The sequence below is a fragment of the Bufo bufo genome, chromosome 9 (genome assembly GCF_905171765.1).
Source record: "Bufo bufo chromosome 9, aBufBuf1.1, whole genome shotgun sequence".
In the NCBI taxonomy this organism is placed as follows: domain Eukaryota; kingdom Metazoa; phylum Chordata; class Amphibia; order Anura; family Bufonidae; genus Bufo; species Bufo bufo.
Window position 1 is genome coordinate 98,308,523 of NC_053397.1, and position 24,668 is coordinate 98,333,190.

A 24,668-nucleotide genomic window follows, 5' to 3' on the forward strand; every position below is an offset into this window, starting at 1 on the left:
TTTCTGTGTTTGTCCATGTGTTCATTGGTCCCTTGTAAGGGATCTGTATTTAATGATCTTTAATAAAAGTTAAGTTTTAGGTAGTGATAGTGGTCTTGACTTTGCAACTACCCTTTAAATATTTTCCTTGACGAGAATAAGATGTTTTTAATTTGCCATGTCAATTTTTATAGTTAAAAAGAAAACATAAAATCCTGCAGTTTTCACACTAGCCACTATCCCTAATAATAGGTGCAACTTCTTGGTCTGTAAAGATCACTTTACTTCAGTTATCTCCTTTCATTGCAGGCAGGTTTAAAATGACAGCACCTCTGTGTATAGATAACATATGATCCACCATTCACAATAGGTGATTCCCTTACGTCCTACCAGCAGCACAGATGGGGGTTAACCACCCCCCATGAACTGGTAGGACCGGCGGAATTTTAATGAGCCCAAGTAATAATTAAACACTTAAACCTCCCCTATAAAGGAGGGAATCACCTCCAGCCCATTGTGTTTTTTTCTGTCCTCCGGACAGGTGGACTAGGCGGTGATTCCCCCTCTCTTAGGGGGGAATCTTTTTTTCATGTTATCTGCGGGCTTTGCCTCCGCTTTTACTACTATGGCTTGTCCGGCAGCTTACCTGCTGCCGGCGCTGTGCAGCGGTGCTTCGCTGCGGTGCTTCGCTGCGGTGCATTTTTCGGCGTCCTTTTCCTTGCGGCCGCTGGGCGCCGCCATCTTCCGAATCTGATGTCACTTCCGGAATTTTTTCCTTGCGACGCGATTTCACGTCAATATTGTGATTTTTTTATATATAATCCGCGATTTTCCCTCCGGTTGTAGGTTTTATTGTATTCCTTCTTGGGGGGAAACCTTTTTATTTACTGTTATGTGTTTTCTCCTCTGGGGGCGGGAACTCGGCTCTGAGCCCACTCCCTCCCCTATTTAAGGAAACATTGTGAACCAGGTCATTCTCTGGCTGCACATGCTTTTTAAGGCTACTTTCACACTAGCGTTCAGAGCGGATCCGTCTGGGGTCTGCCCAGACGGATCCGCTCATATAATGCAGACTTTGGATCCATTCAGAACGGATCCGTCTGCATTATATTGTAGAAAAAATTCTAAGTCTGAAAGTAGCTTCAGACGGATCCGTCCAGACTTTACATTGAAAGTCAATGGGGACGGATCCGTTTGAAAATTGAGCCATATAGTGTCAACTTCAAACGGATCCGTCCCCATTGACTTACATTGTAAGTCTGGACGGATCCGTTTGCCTCCGCACGGCCAGGCGGACACCCGAACGCTGCAAGCAGCGTTCAGGTGTCCGCTTGCTGAGCGGAGCGGTGGCTGAACGCTGCCAGACTGATGCATTCTGAGCGGATCCGCATCCACTCAGAATGCATTAGGGCAGTACGGATGCGTTCGGGGCCGCTTGTGAGCCCCTTCAAACGGAGCTCACAAGCGGAGCCCCGAACGCTAGTGTGAAAGTAGCCTAAGCTAGCTCCCAGAGTCCCATAAGCTGATGTTCCTCCACTTGTTGGTGCCTTATTTCTGGTCCTCATTTTCAGCTATCCGCCAGTCTGCCTTTTCTTTTACCTTTCTCCTGAAACATTTATTGGTTGTTTACAAATGTTTTACTTATCCTTTTTTTCTTTTTTCCCGCAGTGAGGTCGGTCAATGGTTATTCTAAGCTGAATTTAACTGCACTCGTCAGATCGCAGAAGATAAGCAGCTTGGGGCTTGGTAGGAACCAGCTTGGGAGACTGGTTGGGAATCCCTTGTTATGTTGACTTTAAAATAAAAAATTAAAAAAGCCTCCACGGGATTCGAATGGCAGAAAGGCGGTTTCCAAGCGGAAATTTTTTTTCGTGCTATGATTGTAGCGTGCTATTGGAGGATAGCTGTCCCTACTCCAGGTGTGACGGCTGCCGTCCGAGGGTTCAACCTTCCACCGAACCTACGATGCAGGATATGTATCAGTGGGTAAAGACCTATGTTGATGGATCCATCAAAGGGGTTATAAGCCTGCTGGATGAGAGGCTTCCTACTCAGACTCCTATGGAGTCTTCGGCTCCAGTAGAGAGACCGTCCATAGTCTCCTTGAGTTCCTCCTCCTCGGATGAGGAGAAGCTTACTTCATGCTTCTTTCCTCCTGATAAGACTCAAAAGTTACTTAAGTCCATCAGGTCGGGGGACCATGATGTTGACCTGGGGGAGCCCTCTGATCCCGCTAGTCGGGCACTTCGTGTCTTTAAAGAGGATGAGACCCTCCTCTTTGTCATGCGCACAGAGTGGAAGAAACCCGAAAGGGGTCCGATTCTAACTAAAGATTCAGAACCATGTTTCCGATGGCTAAACCCTTGGTGGAATCGTAGGGTTCCATTCCCAAGGTGGACATGGCGATTGCCAAACTGTCCAAGCGCACTCTGGTTCCTGCGGACGATGGGTCGAGTCTGCAGGATCCCCTTGACAGGAGAGCAGAGTGCACACTCAGGAGAGGTTTTACGGCAGCTGCAGCTTCCGCGTCTACGGCTATCACTGCTACAGAAGTTTCTACCTTCCTCCGGTCTCGATTAAACCAGATCCAGATGGATGTGGATCAGAAGGTGTCTCGGGACAACATTCTGGCGGCTTTCAAGACTGTCAACCTGGCGATGAATTTACTGTCAACAACAGCTGAAGTTGGCGGCCAAAACCATAACCCTGGTGTCAGCGGCCCGCAGGCCTTTTTGGCGTAAGCCTTGGGTCGCTGACAATTCCATGTAGCCTTCCCTTTGAGCCCAACCGTTTGTTCGACTTAGAGTTGGATAAGATTATGGAAGACCTGTCAGATTAAAAGGGGAAGAGTCTTCCCCAACAGTCCTTTCGGGGGCAGGGCAGACAAAACCGTGGTTGTAGGTCTGACCAGCAGTCAAGAGCCTGGAGGGACTGGGGAGCGCAGCGAAGAGGTTCGAGGTGCTCTCATGAAGGAGCCAAGGATAAAAAATCCACCTCCTGACTACGTGCCTCCTCATGGCTATTGGATGACTCCCGTGACTCCTGCCATCCTGCCAGAAGACTTCCCCACTCCCCTGCCTCATCTTCCCATCGGAGGTCAACTCTCCCACTTCAAGGACATCTGGATCCGAGAGATTTCGGATCCCTGGGTCCTGAATGTCATTCAGAGGGGTATTCAATCAATCTTCTTTCTCTGTCTCTGGACAGGTTCATCAGAACCAAACTTCCACAGGCCGCAAGGCAGTCGGTTCTGGAGGCTTACATTCAGGATTACATCCACAAGGGGGCTCTGGAGGAGGTTCCGGCAGGGGAACGGGGCTTAGGGATTTACTCACCAGTGTTTCTGGTTCCCAAGGTGTCAGGGGATCTCTGGATGATTATCGATTTGAGATTCTTCAATCGATACGTAAAGTAAAGTAAGGTTCCGTATGGAAACAATCAGGTCAGTGGTTCATGTTCTCAATCCTGGAGATGTGACGGCAACCCTGGACCTCAAGGATGCATATTTGTACATCCCGATTCATCCTGCTTCCAGTTTCTGTGGTGGCGGCTAGCACTCCAAGGACTGACCATCATTCCTTATCTGGACAATTGGCTTTTAAAAGCCTCTTCCTTTGTGGTCCTGACCCACCATCTTCATGTAGCGATTTCCTTTCTGTTCCGCCTAAGGTGGATCATCAACTGGCAGAAGTCGAACATGAGCCCATCGACTTCAGTAAGATATTTAGTCTTCATAATCGACTCCGTTGGGAGATCTCTCCGGTTGACTCCAGAAAGAAGATCCCGAATACAGAACATGGCAGAATTCCTATCCGTGCCTTGGTGAGTTCCAATTTGGACTCTCATGAAGATGTTGGGGCTCATGTCAGCGTCTGCGTAAGCAGCCCCTTGGGCTTTATGGCACCTCCGGACGCTGCAGTCGGTGGTTCTCTCCAAATGGAATGGCAGCCCCGCCGGGCTGAACTCCCTGTGCTCCCTGTCTTGGCAAACTCGGCATTCCCTCAGATGGTGGCGCCATCTTTTAGACGGGAAGTCTATGACCCAGCCAACCTGGGTCATATTGACAACAGATGCGTCCCAAGTAGGCTGGGGTGCTCATCTAGATGATTCTCCAGTGCACAGATCCTGGTCTCCTCAGGAGCTGCTCCTCTCATCCAATCTCTGCAAGATTCAAGCTATCCGGCTAGCCCTCCTTTACTTCGCCCCTCAGATCCGGGGCAAAGCAGTGAAAGTCCAGTCAGACAATATGACTGCGGTACTTTACATCAACATGCAGGGAGGCACAAGATCACTTACCCTCTTATCAGAGATCGGGGTGATTGGGCAGAATTGAAACTTTCACACTTATCTTCGATCCACATTCGAGGCTCCCTCAATATGATAGCGGGTCGGTTGAGCCGCGGTCTTCCAACAGTGGAGTGGTCTTTACATCCGGAGATATTCAAGCAGATAGTCCTCAAGTGTAGAATGCCAGAGGTGGATCTTATGGCAACAAGGTTCAATGCCAAGGTGGAGAGGTTTTGCTCCCTTTACAGAACAATGTTCTGTCAATATCCTGGAGGGTCAGGCTGGCTTACATCTTCCCTCCCTTTTCCATGATACCGAGGGTATTGATGAAAATTCGTCAGGATCAGGCCTTGGTAATAGCCATCATACCGTTTTGGCCCAAAAGATCCTGGTTTACCCAGCTCATTCAGATGAGTCGGGGACATTATTGGAGGCTCCTCCCACGGCAGACCCTGGATGTCATGGGACACTCACCTCTGCCCAGATCTGCCCAGATCTGCTCATTAAACGGTTCCTTAAAGGAGCTGAAAGATTAAAGCCTACAGTACTGAAACCCATCCCTCAATGGGATTTATCAGTAGTTCTCAGCCTCAGTTCTTTGAGCCTTTGGAGGAGGTAGATTTCAAGTTTGTCACATGAAAACTTGTTTTTTCTTCTTGCTGTGACTTCGGCCAAGAGGGTCTCTGAGCTTCAAGCTCTATCAGCGCACGAGCCCTATACCATTTTTTTGCAAGACCGGGTCCTTTTAAGATTTCTCCCATACTTTAGGCCTAAGGTTCCTTCTTTCCAGAATATCAACCAGGTGATATCCCTCCCGGTTCTTTCTAGATCTTCTACCTCCTCCGAGGAACCTGCTATACATCCTTTGGATGTCTCGAGATGCCTCCGGATCTATGTGGATAGATCAAGGAGTTCAGGAAAGATGAAAATCTTCTAATCCTGTTTGCCGGTAAGTTTAAAGGCCGTAAGGTGTCTAAACCATCCATCAGTCGATGGATTAAGGAGGCTAATGGGGAATCCTTTGTTTCCCAATCTCTAGACCCTCCGGGTGTAACGGTCACGTCCACACACACACAGGGGGAAGGGTAGTGACCACTGCGCTCCACCCTCACCCCTGGCCCTGCCTACTTGCCTCACGAGTCCTGATGACAGGGGACAACTGGACAGCAATCCCTAACTTAGGATATGTGCAGGGAAGACAGACAAGACAAAATACGGAACATGAACGGACCGGGTCAGAACCAAGAGAGCTACACAGTACAACGGATTAAGCAAAGAATGGTCAGGAGAAGCCGGGGTCAAATACCAGGAGAGTAGCGAAGTACAAGAGGAGTCCTAAGAGAGTAGTCAGGTGGGAGCCGAGGTCACAATACCAGGATGTATGCGCAGTACAGGAGGAGCAGGCAGAGGATCGTCAGGGAACAGGATCAGGTAAATATTCAGTAGTCCAACAAATAGCCAGGAGCCTAGAAATTAACAGGCAACTTGTAGCCAGCAGGTTGCCTGTATTTATAGTGCAGAGTGAGGGTCATGTGACGTGGCCAGCATCACATGACCGACAGACTAACCAGTCGAGCACCGAGTGATCAGCTCGGCGCTCAAGGCAGACTAGGAGCAGGGAGCCACCCAGCTAGTAAAGCCGCCCTGGGAATGAGGTCAAACACATAACCTCATTCCAAAAGCTAAGCAACAGTTCTGCGGGCAATGGGGGACCGAGTGCACCTTCGGAACCCCGTGACAGTACCCCCCCTTTTACGAGGGGCCACCGGACCCAAGACTTCAGGCGATGGCTTTTCAGGGTGTTCTAAATAAAATTTACGAACCAGTCTAGGAGCATGAACCTCCCTGGCAGGTACCCAAGATCTCTCTTCAGGTCCATACCCCTTCCAGTGAATCAGATACTGCAAGGAGTTACGCACCTTACTGACATCCACTATTTTAGACACGACATACTCGACAGCATCATTAACAAGAACCGGCGGAGGCGAGGCTTTCGATGGTACTACCGGTTCAAAATATTTTTTAAGTAGAGATTTATGGAACACATTATGAATGTGGAATGACTCGGGCAGCTCCAACCTAAATGATACCGGGTTAATCACCTCCGTGATCTTATATGGACCAATAAAACGAATAGAACTTTGAGCCTTTTCTAGGTTCGATTGAACCCGGGCCCAAACTGTGCACAGTTCGGAGGAGAGTTTATCAGCTTCAGGGTTAGAGGAGGAGACCGACGACCCAGAATGAAAACGGGGATGAAAACCATGGTTACAAAAGAAAGGGGAGACCCTAGCAGAAGAATTGACACGGTTATTCAGAGCAAATTCAGCCAACGGAAGGAATTTGACCCATAATTGCTGGTCATCAGCAACATACAACCTCAGGAATTGTTCCACAGACTGATTAAGGCGTTCAGTCTGCCCATTACTCTCAGGATGGTAGGCGGAAGAAAAAGACAATGAAATTTTCCATCTTTGACAGAAGGCCCTCCAGAATTTGGACACAAACTGCACACCCCTGTCCGAAACAATATTTTCCGGGATGCCATGTAAACGAACAACCTCTCTCACAAAAATAGACGCCAGGGTTTTAGCATTCGGAAGTTTAGACAGGGGAATGAAATGAACCATCTTGCTAAACCTATCGACCACTACCCAAACCACAGTCTTACCCTCCGCCAGCGGTAGGTCAGTTATAAAGTCCATCGAGATATGGGACCAGGGTCTACTGGGAATGGGTAGGGGTCGTAGGTTACCAGCAGGGCGAGTCCTAGGTGTCTTAGACCTGGCACAAACCTCACAGGCTGACACGTAGGACTTGACATCCCTGGTCAGAGTGGGCCACCAATAAGATCTAGAAACCAGATCCTTAGTGCCCTCAATACCCGGATGTCCACAAAAGGCAGAATCGTGACACTCACCCAACAGCTGGAGACGAAATTGTACGGGAACAAACAACTTATCTGTTGGGGTGGATGCCGGTGCCAGATGTTGTTCAGCCTTAATGCGAGCCGAGATATCCTGGGTTAGAGCCGCTAAGAAGATGTTTGCTGGTTGGATGGATTCAGGAGGCGTCTCAGTGGGTTGAAAAGCATGGAAGCTCCGAGATAATGCGTCTGCCTTCACATTTTTACTTCCCGGCCTGAACGTAATGGAGAAATCAAAACGGGTAAAAAACAGAGCCCATCGGGCTTGTCGGGGGTTCAACCTTTTAGCGGACTCAAGAAACATTAGGTTTTTATGGTCAGTGACAACAGTTACTCGATGCCTTGCCCCCTCCAAAAAATGTCTCCACTCCTCAAATGCCCATTTAATGGCCAACAGCTCCCTATTCCCTATGTCGTAGTTTCTCTCCGTGGGAAAGAATTTCCTAGAGAAGAAGGCACACGGTCTCAGGTTAGTGAGGCTAGCAGGACCTTGTGAAAGGACTGCTCCTGCGCCATCCTCGGACGCATCCACCTCCACAATAAAGGGTCTCTCCTGATCAGGCTGGATCAGAATGGGAGCGCTACTAAATGCCTTTTTTAATGTTTCAAATGAAGAAATGGCCTTGGTAGACCAATTCTCCAAATCTGTCCCTTTCTTAGTAAGGTCGGTCAATGGCTTAGCAATTACAGAAAAATTCATGATAAATTTACGATAGTAATTTGCGAAACCCAAAAACCGTTGTAAAGCCTTTAACCCCTTAAGGACTCGGCCCTATTTCACCTTAAGGACTTGGCCATTTTTTGCAAATCTGACCAGTGTCACTTTAAGTGCTCATAACTTTAAAACGCTTTGACTTACCCAGGTCGTTCTGAGATTGTTTTTTCGTCACATATTGTACTTCATGACACTGCTAAAATTGGGTCAAAAAAGTTAATTTTTTTGCATAAAAAAATAAAATTTTTACCGAAAATTTTGAAAAATTAGCAAATTTCAAAGTTTCAGTTTCTCTACCTCTGTAATACATAGTAATACCCCCAAAAATTGTGATGACTTTACATTCCCCATATGTCTACTTCATGTTTGCAGCATTTTGGGAATGATATTTTATTTTTTGGGGATGTTACAAGGCTTAGAAGTTTAGAAGCAAATTTTGAAATTTTCAGAAATCTTCAAAATCCCACTTTTTATGGACCAGTTCAGGTTTGAAGTCATATTGTGAGGCTTAGATAATAGAAACCTCCCAAAAATGACCCCATTCTAGAAACTACACCCCTCAAGGTATTCAAAATTGTTTTTTCAAACTTTATTAACCCTTTAGGTCTTCCACAAGAGTTAATGGCAGATGGAGAAACAATTTTGAAATTTCAATTTTTTGGAAAATTTTCCAATATAATCAATTTTTTCCAGGAGTAAAACAAGGGTTAACTGCCAAACAAAACTCAAAATGGGTTGCCCCGATTCTGTAGTTTGCAGAAACACCCCATATGTGGTCGTAAACTACTGTTTGGCCGAACGGGAGCACATAGAAGAAGGGGAACACCATATGGGTTTTGGAAGGCAGATTTTGCAGGACTGGTTTTGTTTATACCATGTCCCATTTGAAGCCCCCTGTTGCACCCCTAGAATAGAAATTTCAAAAAAGTGACTCCATCTAAGAAAGTACACCCCTCAAGGTATTCAAAACTGGGTTTACAAACTTTGTTAACCCTTTAGGTGGTCCACAAGAGTTATTGGCAGATGGAGAAACAATTTAGAAATTTCAATTTTTTGGAAAATTTTCCAATATAATCATTTTTTTCCAGGAGTAAAACAGGGGTTAACTGCCAAACAAAACTCAAAATGGGTTGCCCTGATTCTGTAGTTTGCAAAAACACCCCATATGTGGTCGTAAACTACTGTTTGGCCAAACGGGAGCACATAGAAGGAGGGGAACACCATATGGGTTTTGGAAGGCAGATTTTGCAGGACTGGTTTTGTTTATACCATGTCCCATTTGAAGCCCCCTGTTGCACCCCTAGAATAGAAATTTCAAAAAAGTGACTCCATCTAAGAAAGTACACCCCTCAAGGTATTCAAAACTGGGTTTACAAACTTTGTTAACTCTTTAGGTGCTCCACAAGAGTTATTGGCAGATGGAGAAACAATTTAGAAATTTCAATTTTTTGGAAAATTTTCCAATATAATCAATTTTTTCCAGGAGTAAAACAGGGGTTAACTGCCAAACAAAACTCAAAATGGGTTGCCCTGATTCTGTAGTCTGCAAAAACACCCCATATGTGGTCGTAAACTACTGTTTGGCCAAACGGGAGCACATAGAAGGAGGGGAACACCATATGGGTTTTGGAAGGCAGATTTTGCAGGACTGGTTTTGTTTATACCATGTCCCATTTGAAGCCCCCTGTTGCACCCCTAGAATAGAAATTTCAAAAAAGTGACTCCATCTAAGAAAGTACACCCCTCAAGGTATTCAAAACTGGGTTTACAAACTTTGTTAACCCTTTAGGTGTTCCACAAGAGTTATTGACAGATGGAGAAACAATTTAGAAATTTCTATTTTTTGGAAAATTTTCCAATATAATCAATTTATTCCAGGAGTAAAACAAGAGTTAACTGCCAAACAAAACTTAAAATGGGTTGCCCTGATTCTGTAGTTTGCAGAAACACCCCATATGTGGTCGTAAACTACTATTTGGCTAAACGGCAGGACATAGAAGAAGGGGAACGTCATATGGTTTTTGGAAGGCAGATTTTGCTGGACTGGTTTATTTACATCATGTACCCTTTCAAGCCCCCTGATGCACCCCTAGAGTAGAAACTCCATAAAAGTGACCCCATCTAGGAAACTACGGGATCAGGTGGTTGTTGTTTTGGGACTATTTTAGGGGTAAATATGATTTTTAGTTGCTCTTCATTACGCTTTTTTGAGGCAATGTAACAAAAAAAAAAATTAAAAATTGTTTCTACATTCGCTATTTAGTTTTGTGGAACACCTAAAGGGTTAACATAGTTTGTAAAGTAACTTTTGAATACCTTGAGGGGTGTAGTTTCTTAGATGGGGTCACTTTTTTGGAGTTTCTAGTCTAGGCTACATCAGGGGGGGCTTCTAATGGAACATGGTGTCAAAAAAAAAACTGTCCATCAAAATCTGCCTTCCAGAAACCGTATGGAGTTCCCTTCGTTCTATGCCCTGCCGTGCGGCTATATAGCCATTTACGACCACATATGGGGTGTTTCTGCAAACTACAGAATCAGGGCCATAAATATTGAGTTTTGTTTGGCTGTTAACCCTTGCTTTATTACCGGCAAAAAGGATTCAAATGGAAATTTTGGTGTTTTGGCACCGTTTTTATTTTATATTTTTAACACCGTTCATCCGAGGCGTTTGGTCAAAAGTTATTTTTATAGCGACGACTTTTACGCACGCGACGATGCCCAATATGTATGGCTCTCAGACTTTGGAGACACTAAGCAGGCATCCTAAAAACTGCGGCCCTCCAGATGTTGTAAAACTACAATTCCCACCATGCCCTGCTGATGGCTGTAGGTTGTCTGGGCATGCTGGGAGTTATAGTTTTACAACATCTGGAGGGCCGCAGTTTGAGGATGCCTGCTCTAAAACTAATATTTTTTTGGGGAAAAAAAAATTGTTTCCGTGTCTCCAAAGTCTGAGAGCCATAGTTTTTTATGTTCTCTAGTGGACTGTTGGGGATTATAAAAATTTAGTACTCCATGGAAGTGTGATACTCCCTGAAGCAATTGATAATGCAGAGGCCCGGATGATCGGGGCACGTGTCACATTGAGTAGTGGTGTCCTTCCGTATCCCCCTCTTGTGACACACTCTGCATCTTTTTTGGGTTCGTCCCTTCTTTCCAGTATGGGGGACCACACCTGGAAAGTGTTGGCCAGGGACGATCCGGGCGCCTCCAATTCCCGAGGTACTCCGGCCTGCTCTTTCCCGGTCCGAAAAGATCAGGTCTTTGAGGACTGCCTCATAGAATTGGAGGAATGTCCCTGTGCTGCCAGCGCTTCGGGATAGTACAAAAGAGTTGTACATGGCAACCTGCACCAAGTAGACCGCAACTTTTTTGTACCATGCCCGGGTTTTGCGCATGGCATTATATGGCTTGAGGACTTGATCAGAGAGATCAACTCCTCCCATATACCGATTGTAGTCGACGATACAATCGGGCTTGAGGACCGTTGCCGCGGTACCTCGCACAGGGACTGGGGTGGTGCTGTTACCGTGGATTGTGGACAGCATAAGGACATCCCTCTTGTCCTTATATCTGACCAGCAACAGGTTTCCACTGGTAAGTGCACGGGTCTCACCCCTGGGGATAGGTACCTGGAGGGGGTGGGCAGGGAGGCCGCGTTGATTTTTCCGCACGGTCCCACAAGCGAACGTGGATCTGGCGGCAAGGGACCTGAACAAGGGAATGCTGGTATAAAAGTTGTCCACGTACAAGTGGTAACCGTTATCCAGCAGTGGGTACATAAGGTCCCACACAAGTTTCCCGGTAACACCCAGAGTGGGGGGACATTCTGGGGGTTGAATCCGGGAATCTCGCCCCTCGTACACACGAAATTTGTAAGTGTACCCTGAGGTACTCTCACAAATTTTGTATAGCTTCACGCCATACCTCGCCCGCTTTGTGGGAATATATTGGCGGAAACTGAGTCTCCCCTTGAACGCAACGAGAGACTCATCAACCGCGACCTCCCTTCCAGGTACGTAGGCCTGCTGAAATGTGGCCCCAAAGTGATCGATGACCGGCCGTATCTTATACAGCCGGTCATAGGCAGGATCACCTCGGGGTGGACATGCTGCATTATCGGAATAATGCAGACATTTCCGGATGGCCTCAAACCGGGGACGTGTCATAACCATACTGTACAGTGGGGTCTGGTATAGGACGTCCCCACTCCAGTATTGTCTGACACTGGGTTTTTGGACTAGACCCATATGCAGCACGAGGCCCCAAAATGTCCTCATCTCGGCTGCACTGACCGGCGTCCAGCCACCGGGTCTAGCCAAAAATGAGCCTGGGTTTTGAGCGACGAACTGTTGGGCATACAGATTCGTCTGCTCCACCATCAGATTCACCAGTGGGTTACTGAAAAAAAAAACTAAAATAGTCAATTTCAGTAAACCCCACTGTGGGAATCTGGATTCCAGGATTGCCAGCAAAATCCGGAATCTCAGGCTCAAAGTCCACTGGGGGACACCAGCTAAGTTCATCGGCAGGGGGCTCCGGTGGACTTATTTGGTGGGCCGGGAAACCAGTACGAACCCCAGGGCGGCTCGTACTAGGGTGGGCCACAGGATCCCTAGCATGTGGGGCCCCTGGCTCCGCCTGGCGGCTCATCGTCATCCGATGATGATGAGGAGGATGCGGATGACAAAAGGAACGTGGGGTCATCCTGATCCTCACTGGGGCTCTCGGAGTCGGAGGCAATCTGGGCGTATGCCTCCTCGGCCGAGAACATCCGGCGGGCCATGGGTGTGTGTGCGTGTATGTGTGCGTGTGTGGCAAACTTTATTATATGTGCGTGTGTGTGGGGGCAACGGGTGTTCGCGTACTAAATAAGGAAAAAAAAGGGGCAAGTGTTTAGAAAAAAAAAAAAGTTCAAAGTTGCTGATCAGCGGTACAACGCTGATCAGCGGTGGGGCGGTGAGGCGGGCGATGCGCTAACAGTGGCCGGACAAAAAAAGAAAAGTGCCGGACAGTCAGCGCACGCAGAAAAAAAAAAAAAAAAAAAAAAAGGGGGGGGGGGGGGGGGGGGGGGGGGGGGGGGGGGTGGTGAGGTTGGGGCTGGTGGGGGGAAGGGTGGGGGGTGGGGGCGCTGGTGGTGGTGGGGGGTTGGTGGGGGGGGGCAAGTGGCAGGGGGGGGTCTGGGGATTAGATGGATCAGAAAGAAAGAAAGAAAAGAAAGTTTAGTAAAAGTTTTTTTTTTTTCCCTAACTTTTCCCTTCTTTCCCTTCCTAACGGTGCCTCTCCCTCACTGACCCTAACCTACCTGGGTGGCGATGGGTGCAGGAGGGTGATGGACTACGATTAGGGGGACTCAGGAGCTGGACGCTGGACGGTGCTGCACGGTCAGGGTGCTGGACAGGAAGAGGAGGGGAGAGAGGAGCGCAGGAAGTTTGAATCTCGCGCCTCTCTCCCCTGCACCAATCAGCACCCTGGACAGCAGCGTTCAGCACCAGGGCCAGCGCCGCCTCTCCAAATCCTCGGACTGCGATAGGTGGTGTATAATTACGCCACCGATCGCAGTCTTTTTCCGGTTCATCGGGTCACAGGACACCCGAATGGACCGGAAACGCAGAAAACCGCAGGTCTGAATTGACCTGCGGTTTTCTGCGATCGTCGATACGGGGGGGTCAAATGACCCTCCCCTGCATTGTTACGGGATGCCGGCTGAATGATTTCAGCCGAAATCCCGTTCCGATTAACCCCCGCGGCGACGGAATAGCAAATTAAAGCCATGACGTACCGGTACGTCATGGGTCCTTAAGGATTCGGGAACCATGCCGTACCGGTACGTCCTAAGTCCTTAAGGGGTTAAGGATGAAGGCCTTACCCATTCCTTAATTGCTAAAACCTTACCAGGATCCATCTTAAAGGCGTGAGGAGTCAAAACATGCCCTAGAAACAGTATCTCCTGTACACCAAAGACACATTTCTCTTGCTTAGCGGATAGCTGGTTCTCCCTCAACACCTCTAATACTTGTTTGACATGGGACACATGAGATTCGAAATCAGGAGAGAATATCAAAATGTCGTCAAGATAGACAATAATAAATTTACCTAAGAACTCCCTAAGAATATCGTTCATTAAGTTTTGGAACACAGCTGGGGCATTGCTGAGTCCAAAAGGCATCACCTGATATTCAAAGTGTCCTATCGGAGTATTGAACGCTGTCTTCCATTCGTCTCCCTCCTTGATTCGGATTAGATTGTATGCCCCTTTCAGGTCAATCTTGGAAAACCAGGTTGCCCCCAAAACCTGGTTAAATAAATCCGGAATCAATGGGAGAGAGTATCTATTTTGGACAGTGATTTTATTTAATCTCCGGTAATCAATACAAGGCCTAAGACCACCATCCTTCTTTTTAACAAAGAAAAACCCTGCTCCCATAGGAGAGACTGAAGGTCTAATATGCCCTTTAGCAAGGCTCTCCTTAATATAATCCTTCATAGCCTTGCGTTCGGGCCCTGAAAGATTATAAATTCGACCTTTAGGAAATTCGGCACCCTCAATTAGCTCTATGGCGCAATCATAAGGTCTATGGGGGGGGGGGGGGGTAGAACCTCTGGAGTAAGGGACGAGAACACATCAGAATATTCCTTAATAACAGAGGGTAATGTATTAGACCTTACTGAAACCCCAGCCTGGACCACGGACAAGCTTGAGTCACACTTAGGTCCCCATTTCACCAACTCTCCTTTGGACCAATCAATTGTGGGGTTATGTAAACGGAGCCAAGGCAACCCTAGTAGCACCTCAACCGGTAGGTTGTCCAGGACTAGAAGAGAATATCTCTCAGAGTGGCACACACCCACGGACAGAGAAATTTCAGAGGTACATGACCTCACCGTACCACCAATCAGGGGAGTAGCATCAATAGCCATGACATGGATAGGTGTAGGTAAAGCAAACATTGGAATACCCAATTTACAAGCAAACTCAAAGTCAATAAAGCTGGCCGCTGAACCGGAGTCAATAAAGGCCTTACCCGGCCACTTATTAACCCCCAGAGAAATTGTTATGGGTACCAAAAGCTTACCTTTAGAAAAATCAGGGTGTACCTGGTCTTTAGGTTGTCTTGCTTTAGAAGACTTTTCAGTGAGGTCCCTCTTAGGACACTTGTTGATCCAATGGCCAGGATCTCCACAGTAGAAGCACTCTCCGCGTCTGCGACGAAGATTACCCCGGGTCATGCCAACCTGCATGGGTTCCTCGGTGGAGACCTCAGTGTTGTCCCTGGAAAAGGCCTCTGGCTGGACCACCATCTGAGAACTGAACTGTCGTTCTTGTCGTCTCTCTCTAACTCGTCTGTCAAGTCGGACAACTAGGGTCATCATATCCTCTAAGGTCTCAGGAATTTGGTAATTGACCAATAGATCTTTTAAATTATCAGATAGAGCAGACCTAAACTGACTCTTCAGGGCTGGTTCATTCCATCCTGAGGGGACACACCACCGTCTGAATTGGGTGCAATACTCCTCCGCAGGGAGATGGCCCTGAACCAGTGCCCTAAGAGCTGTCTCGGCTACCAGGGCCCTGTCTGGTTCGTCATAGAGGGTACCCAGGGCCTGAAAAAACCCCTCCACAGAAGTTAGACAACTGGCCCCAGGAGGTAACAAAAATGCCCAGTCCTGGGGATCACCCTGTAGTAGAGAAATGATAATCCCCACGCGTTGGCTCTCGGGACCGGAGGACACGGGGCGCAAACGGAAGTAGAGTTTGCAATTCTCCTTAAAGGAGAGAAACCTCTTCCGGTCTCCAGAAAAGGGTTCTGGGAGCTTGATCTGGGGTTCAAAATATGGACTGGAGGACAGAGGAGTGGAAGAACCTTGCCCTAACTCACAAGAACGGAGTTTCTCTCCTAGCTCCTGCACCCTCTGTGTCAAGTTAGAGACATGGTCAGTCAGGGTAGTAAGAGGATTCATGATACAGTGGTTATTGGGCCTGTTAATCTGTAACGGTCACGTCCACACACACACAGGGGGAAGGGTAGTGACCACTGCGCTCCACCCTCACCCCTGGCCCTGCCTACTTGCCTCACGAGTCCTGATGACAGGGGACAACTGGACGGCAATCCCTAACTTAGGATATGTGCAGGGAAGACAGACAAGACAAAATACGGAACATGAACGGACCGGGTCAGAACCAAGAGAGCTACGCAGTACAACGGATTAAGCAAAGAATGGTCAGGAAAAGCCGGGGTCAAATACCAGGAGAGTAGCGAAGTACAAGAGGAGTCCTAAGAGAGTAGTCAGGTGGGAGCCGAGGTCACAATACCAGGATGTATGCGCAGTACAGGAGGAGCAGGCAGAGGATCGTCAGGGAACAGGATCAGGTAAATATTCAGTAGTCCAACAAATAGCCAGGAGCCTAGAAATTAACAGGCAACTTGTAGCCAGCAGGCTGCCTGTATTTATAGTGCAGAGTGAGGGTCATGTGACGTGGCCAGCATCACATGACCGACAGACCAACCAGTCGAGCACCGAGTGATCAGCTCGGCGCTCAAGGCAGACTAGGAGCAGGGAGCCACCCAGCTAGTAAAGCCGCCCTGGGAATGAGGTCAAACACAGAACATCATTCCAAAAGCTAAGTAACAGTTCTACGGGCAATGGGGGACCGAGTGCACCTTCGGAACCCCGTGACACCGTGGTTTGTAAAAGCCCATTCTACGAGGGCTGTAGCTACTTCTTTTGCTGAGAGGAGTCTTCTTCCGCTCGACATGATTTTTAAATCTGCCTTCTGGTGCCATTTATGGTGCCATTTCAAACGGATTCGTCCCCATTGACTTTCAATGTAAAGTCTGTAGTCCCTTTTATACCATCGGATCGGAGTTTTCTCCAATCCGATGGTATATTTTAACTTGAAGCGTCCCCATCACCATGGGAACGCCTCTATGTTAGAATATACTGTCGGATATGAGTTAGATCGTGAAACCTCATTTCCGACAGTATATTCTAACACAGAGGCGTTCCCATGGTGATGGGGACGCTTCTAGTTAGAATATACTACAAACTGTGTACATGACTGCCCCCTGCTGCCTAGCAGCATCCGATCTCTTACAGGGGGCCGTGATCAGCACAATTAACCCCTCAGGTGCCGCACCTGAAGGGGTTAATTGTACTATCATATCCCCCTGTAAGAGATCAGGGCTGCCAGGCAGCAGGGGGCAGCCCCCCCCCCTCCCCAGTTTGAATATCATTGGTGGCCAGTGCGGCCCCCCCCCCCTTCCATTGTAATAATTCGTTGGTGACACAGTGTGCCCCCCCCGCCCCCCCCCCTTCCTCCCTCTATTGTAATAATTTGTTGGTGGCACAGTGTGCGCCCCCCCCCTTCCTCCCTCTATTGTAATAAATCGTTGGTGGCACAGTGTGCGCCCCCCATTGGCCCCCCCTCCCTCTATAGCATTAACAACATTGGTGGCCAGTGTGCGGCCTCCCATCTCCCCCCACCCCCCCCCGATCATTGGTGGCAGCGGGTTACTAGCAATAGTACAATAGTAAAAGATTCATACTTACCTGGGAGCTGCGATGTTCGTGTCCGGCCGGGAGCTCCTCCTACTGGTAAGTGACGGTTCATTTAGCAATGCGCCGCACAGACCTGTCACTTACCAGTAGGTGGAGCTCCCAGCCGGACACGAACATCGCAGCAGCAGGTAAGTATGAATCTTCTACTATTGTACTATTGCTAAGTAACCATGGCAACCAGGACTGTAGTAGCGTCTTGGTTGCCATGGTTACCGATCGGAGCCCCAGCGATTAAACTGGGACTCCGATCAAAACTCCGCTGCCACCAATGATGGGGGGGGGGGAGATGGGAGGCCGCACACTGGCCACCAATGTTGTTAATGCTATAGAGGGAGGGGGGCCGATGGGGGGCGCACACTGTGCCACCAACGAATTATTACAATAGAGGGAGGGGGGGGCCGCACTGGCCACCAACCTATTATTACAATAGAGGGGGGGGGCTGCACTGGCCACCAATGATATTCAAACTGGGGAGGGGGGGGGAGGGTCTGCCCCCTGCTGCCTGGCAGCACCCGATCTCTTACAGGGGGCCGTGATCAGCACAATTAACCCCTTCAGGTGCGGCACCTGAAGGGGTTAATTGTGCTGATCACGGCCCCCTGTAAGAGATCGGGTGCTGCCAGGCAGCAGGGGGCAGTCTTGTACACAGTTTGTAGTGTATTCGAACTAGAAGCGTCCCCATGACTCAGCTTTGAAAAAGCTTTTATGCAGACGGATCTTCGGATCCGTCTGTATAAAAACTAACCTACGGCCACGGATCACGGACACGGATGCCAATCTTGTGTGCATCCGTGTTCTTTCACGGACCCATTGACTTGAATGGGTCCATGAACCGTTGGCCGTGAAAAAAATAGGACAGGTCATATTTTTTTCACGGCCAGGAAACACGGATCACGGATGCGCCTGCAAAACGGTGCATTTTCCGATTTTTCCATGGACCCATTGAAAGTCAATGGGTCCGCGAAAAAAAAACGGAAAACGGCACAACGGCCACGGGTGCACACAACGGTCGTGTGCATGAGGCCTAAATCTCTCAGTGGGCATCACTACTGGCTTTGGCTTACAATAACTGATGGAAATAACTGATCAAATAACTCAAGTGTGAACTCAGCCTAAGAGTTTTTCACAGATCCGTTCTGCATCTGAGTTTTTTTCCCCCCTGATTAAAGTCCTCTTCATTCCGTTATTCCACAAAACATATCCTTATAGTTTCCGTATGCAATCCTTTTTTGCGGATCAGAAACAGAAACAGTAACTTATTAATCACCAAACACATGAGCAATATGGGCTGGGAATAGCATTTCTACAGTATGGATCCGCAAAATACAGATGAAATACGGATGACATACTGATGTGTTCCAGGTGCGTTCCGTATTTTTTGTTGACCCGTTGACTTGCATGGGGCCTCGGACCATGATTTGTGGACAATAATAGGACATGCACTACTTTTTTGCGCAACAGAAATACGGAAACAGAATGCACACGGAGTACCTTCCATTGTTTTTGCGGACCCATTGCAGTGAATGGTTCCGCATGTGGTAGAGCAAAAAAAATCGTAACGGAAGAGGAAAGAAAATACATTTGTGTGCATGAGCCCTAAGGCTGAGTTCACACTCCAGTATTTTGGTCAGTTATTTCCATCAATTATTATTGTGAACCAAAACCAGGTAAGGGTCAAAAACACAGAATAAAACAAATCTTTCCATTACACCTGATGTCTGAAGGCTTCACTGTGGGCTTTGGCTCACAATAACTGATGGACATAACTGACCAAATAACTGAAGTGTGAACTCAGTCAATGAGGTCCCCTCCTGTCTATTGTGTCTATAACCCAAGTGAATATCGTAAAGCAATTCTTTAAATGCTTCCTAAATGCTGTTAAGAACAGCTCAGGCAAGATGGCCACCATATAATCATGTTCAAGAAATAGAATAAAAACATCTGCAATAAGTAAAAAAGAATAGGTGTTGCAATCTAGTTTTAACTGGCAGAAAAAAAAAAAACTTTAGTGGCACCTTTTAAAGGGCTTCTGTCACCCCATTAAACTTTTTTTTTTTTTTGGTTAGTTTTAATCCCTATACTGCGATTTTTGCATACATACTGTAATTAATCATTTCGGTTCAGCAGATTATGGTAAAAACATACTTTTAAAATATGCAAATTACCTTGCTACCAGCAAGTAGGGCGGCTACTTGCTGGTAGCAGCCGCATCCTCCTATCCTAAAGACGCCCCCTCCGCATGTTGATTGACAGGGCCAACGGACGGGATCGTCCTCTGGCTGGTCCTGTCTGCTATCAAGATCTCGCGCCTGCGCCAAAACGGTATTCAGTCGGCGCAGGCGCACTGAGAGGCGGCCGCTCACTTGGCCGCTCCATCCTCAATGCGCCTGCGCCGATGACGTCATCAAGTACACCCGGAAGAGAAGATGCCGGCATCGCTGGAAGGAGGCGGAGAGTCTGGTGACGTCGCTGGATGCTCGAATCAGGTAAGTATGTACGTAAGGCTACTTTCACACTAGCGTTCGGGGCTCCGCTTGTGAGCTCCGTTTGAAGGGGCTCACAAGCGGCCCCAAACGCATCCGTACTGCCCTAATGCATTCTGAGTGGATGCGGATCCGCTCAGAATGCATCAGTCTGGCAGCGTTCAGCCTCCGCTCCGCTCAGCAAGCGGACACCTGAACGCTGCTTGCAGCGTTCGGGTGTCCGCCTGGCCGTGCGGAGGCAAACGGATCCGTCCAGACTTACAATGTAAGTCAATGGGGACGGATCCGTTTGAATTTGACACTATATGGCTCAATTTTCAAACTGATCCGTTCCCCATTGACTTTCAATGTAAAGTCTGGACGGATCTGTCTGAAGCTACTTTCACACTTAGAATTTTTTTTTCAATATAATGCAGACAGATCCGTTCTGAACGGATCCAAAGTCTGCATTATATGAGCGGATCCGTCTGGGCAGACCCCAGACGGATCCGCTCTGAACGCTAGTGTGAAAGTAGCCTAATAAGCATGCTGCCACAAAAACCACCAACGAAATGGGAATAAATTATTTTATAAAAATGACAGTTATTAACACTATACCACCAACGATTATTAATAATAAATCTCTTCCGGGTGTACTTGATGACGTCATCGGTGCAGGCGCATTGAGGATGGAGCGGCCGAGCGAGCGTCCTCCTCTCATTCCGTCTGCGCCGACTGAATACCGTTACGGCGCAGGCACAAGATCTTGATAGCAGACAGGACAAGCCAGAGGACGATCCCGTCCGTTGGCCCTGTCAATCAACATGCGGAGGGGGCGTCTTTAGGATAGGAGGATGCGGCTGCTACCAGCAAGTAGCCGCCCTACTTGCTGGTAGCAAGGTAATTTGCATATTTTAAAAGTATGTTTTTAACATAATCTGCTGAACTGAAATGATTAATTACAGTATGTATGCATAAATCGCAGTATAGGGATTATAACTAACCAAAAAAAAACAAAAAACAGTTTAGTGGGGTGACAGAAGCCCTTTAAGTACATCAACAGTAGCATATTTTGGTTACAAGGATTGTTGAGTTGTGCCTTTTTTTCCAAAATAACTGATGCAAAATGCTTTTATAATTCATGTGTACAAGTAAGTATATTTAAGTGCATCAACAGTAGTGTATAATTTAGTCACAGGGGTTGTCCAAAATCAGTTGCAAATTTTCTGGCTTTAAAAAAGGGGATTATGCAGTGTCCCACTAGGCCAAAAGTTTGAAAAAAGACAAGTCTATAAAGTTTAACCAAGGGATAGGTGGGTAGTGATGGACAAACATCGGCCGGGACGGTTCGCGAACGCGATCGTGCGAACGCGATTAAATGTTTGCGAACTGCAAGTTTGCGGTGGGCCTCATTCACTTTAATGGCAGGCAAACCTGAAAAACCTTTAGTTCATATTTGCAGCCACCAAATACTTACAAGAAATGCCCAAATCGTACCACAACATGGACAATTACATACCAGAGGGGGATCAATGGCAAAAATTCCCACAAAAAATATGTATTTTAATGAGGGTCCATTTTTATGCGTCTTAAATTGAAACTCTCAAAAATGTGCCATGCTGGTGCCTAGAAAAATTTTATTTTATGCCACGGGAGTACAGGTCCCAAACATTAGGCATTCACCGGACACAAAACATCAAGTGATTATGTGGCTGGAAGTACATTAGATGGCCATTGGATAACAATTTTACTGCAGGCCAATGGAGTACAGGCCTCAAAAATTATTCATTCAATGTACAGAAAAGAACTGTCTATCGCTAGTAGAGGCCTAAGCATGCCAGGCAAGTTCCCCCAGAAGTATCTTGCTGGATGAGCAGCCAATACCACACTTGCCTCAATCTTAACAGGATTTGGCTCCAGGTGTAGAGGAATTTTTTTTTTTGGATGCTTTCTCCATCTCAACACCCTCCACGTCGTTGAATAAACTGAAGACTGGACGATTCTCTCCTAAGAATTTTTTTTAATGTTATTATTAAATTTATTAAACATTTTATTAGGAAATGTCTTCCATATATATTATAAAATTTGGTGTCTCTATGATCAATCTGCAGCGTGGGGATCCAACACGGGTTCTACACACTTCCAAAATAAAGTGAGGCGAATAGATGACGGATGATCGGGACACTCCATGATCTTCCCAGGAGCTGCTTTTGGGAGCCGAGGTTCATTTCTGAGACGTCAGTGTGGGAATCCAAAGACCATCTCCATCTCCTTGCACCACAGGATGTCCTCCTTCTCCTGTGTTAGGAAATTTTTTATTTTTATTATAAAATGTATTACATTTTATTATTAAATTTATTAAATATAATAAGGATGCCCTCCTTTCCATTCCATGATAACTGGGAACCCCTGACGAAGAGACTGGGCCCTGGTTGGTTTGAATTGTGATTAAATTTGCAACTATTGCGAGCTCCGATCAATCTTGAAGCTTTGTCTTCTTCTCATTGTCTGTCGCTAGTAAAAGCCTAAGAATGCCAGGCAGGTTGCCCCAGAAGTATCTTGCTGGATGAGCAGCCAATACTGCACTTGCATCAATCTTTTTATATATTTTTTTTAATACTTTCTCCATCGCCATACCACATCATTGAATAAACAGAAGACTGGCCGATTCTCACCTGTCTTATACAACATTTAATTTTTATTATTACATTTAATTAATATTTTAACATTCATTTTATTAAACCAAAACTTGATTAAAATTATAAAAAAGTATATTTAAATTTGCCAAAACTGGCTTAATAACTCAAGTATGAACTCTGCCTTATAGGTTGATGTTAGTGTCAAGAAGAAGTGCACTCCTTTTACACCCTTGTCAGCTGATTCCACATAGATGTCTACAGAACCTGTTCTATTAAACACTTATACAAATAGAGCCCCCCTGACAGAGTGGAGAGGGTGTCAGCAGTAAGTTAGTGTTGACGTCACTGATTAGTTTGCCCTTCCTCTGATCCATCAGAACAATAACCCACAAAAAACAGATCCTGTCTTTGGAGCATACACCTTCACTCGGTCAGCATTTGCTCAGTATTGATCTGTCAGAAGGAAGGAAAAATTAGACGCACAACAAATCCTGTCTGTGTAGCAGCTGTAAGGCCTGTATGGTCCCATCAGAATTGGCTTATGATTTCGTAGACAAAAGCAGGAGTGGATGTAAAACAGAGATGACACGTGAATGGAATATTTGCATGTCTTCTGTGTTTTGTACTTACTCCTGCTTTTGTATACCAAATCATAAGCCAATTCTGATGAGACCATACAGGTCTTACAGCTGCTACACAGACAGGATTTGCTGTGCGTCTAATTTTTCCTTCCTTCTGACAGATCAGAAGAAAGGTCAAATAAATGATGATGTCAGCCAGGCCGAAAGCCAAAATAGTGGCCCAGTCATAAAGTGGGGAGGGTGTGAACAGCATGAGAAGTCCAAAGAGTGTCCCTATGACAGAGTGGTGAGGTGGAAGCAGCATGAGGAGACCACACGGTGGCCCAATGACAAAGTCTGGAGGTGGTGGCAGCATCAGGAGGCCACAGAGTTGCACAATGACAGTGTGGAGGTGGCAGCAGTATGAGGAGGCCACCGAGTGGCACGATCACAGAGTATGTAGTTAGCAGCAGTATGTGGAAGCCAGCGAGTGGCCAGGTGACATAGTGTGGACATGGCTGCAGCAGCATAATACAATATTGTGGCATGGTGACATAGTGTGGACATGGCAGCAGCAGCAGCATGATACAACAGAGTGGCATGGTGACATAGTGTGGACATGGCAGCAGCAGCAGCATGATACAACAGATTGGCACGGTGACATAGTGTGGACATGGCAGCAGCATGATACAACAGAGTGTCAAGGTGACATAGTGTGGACATGGCAGCATCAGTAGGCCACAGAGTGGCAAGGTGACATAGTGTGGAGGTGGGTGGCAATACTAGTACTAGCTGAATATGGTGGGTGAAAGAAGGAGCACTTGGCATCAGATGTTTGGCATCAGGAGGGTAACAGCATCAGAATAGTAGCTGAGGCAGGTAGCCAGAAGAAAACGGTCTCTTTTGTCAAAATGTTGGTGTGGCACCATGGATGATCTAGTCTGATGCATCAGGCATTGGTGTGTTGAAATCCTGGTTGTTCCACACCTGATTCATCTTGATGCAGTGTCCCACTATGTGCTATATGTGGGCACAAAACTCTTGCTAAATGTCATATCAAAATGTATTGTGGTATCATGCTGTAGTTCCCTTTAACAGGCAGGCAATATCATTTACCTTTATTCGCTCCTAGGTGGTGCAGGAACCACTTAGATATATAGCTGGAGTGTGTGTAAAGTTAGTGTGTCCGATGTTAATGAAGAGATGAGCAAGTTAATGGAGGAGGTGGAAATTTTTATTTCCACCGAAATAATTCACAAAAGATTTTACCGCATAAAAGTGAAGCGCTTAACGCAGAATAATATTTTTTTTCACCCAAATATTTCAAAAGAGATTTTAGCGCATATCAGTGCAGCGCTTAACGCCGAATACAAGATTTTTTTCCACCCAAATATTTCAAAAGAGATTTGAACGCATATCAGAGCAGCGATTAACACCGCCGAATGCAAGATTTTTTCCAACTAAATATTTCAAAAGAGATTTTATTTTTCTAATGATATACGTCAATAAATGTTTTTCAATATATAAGTGCAGCAGCGA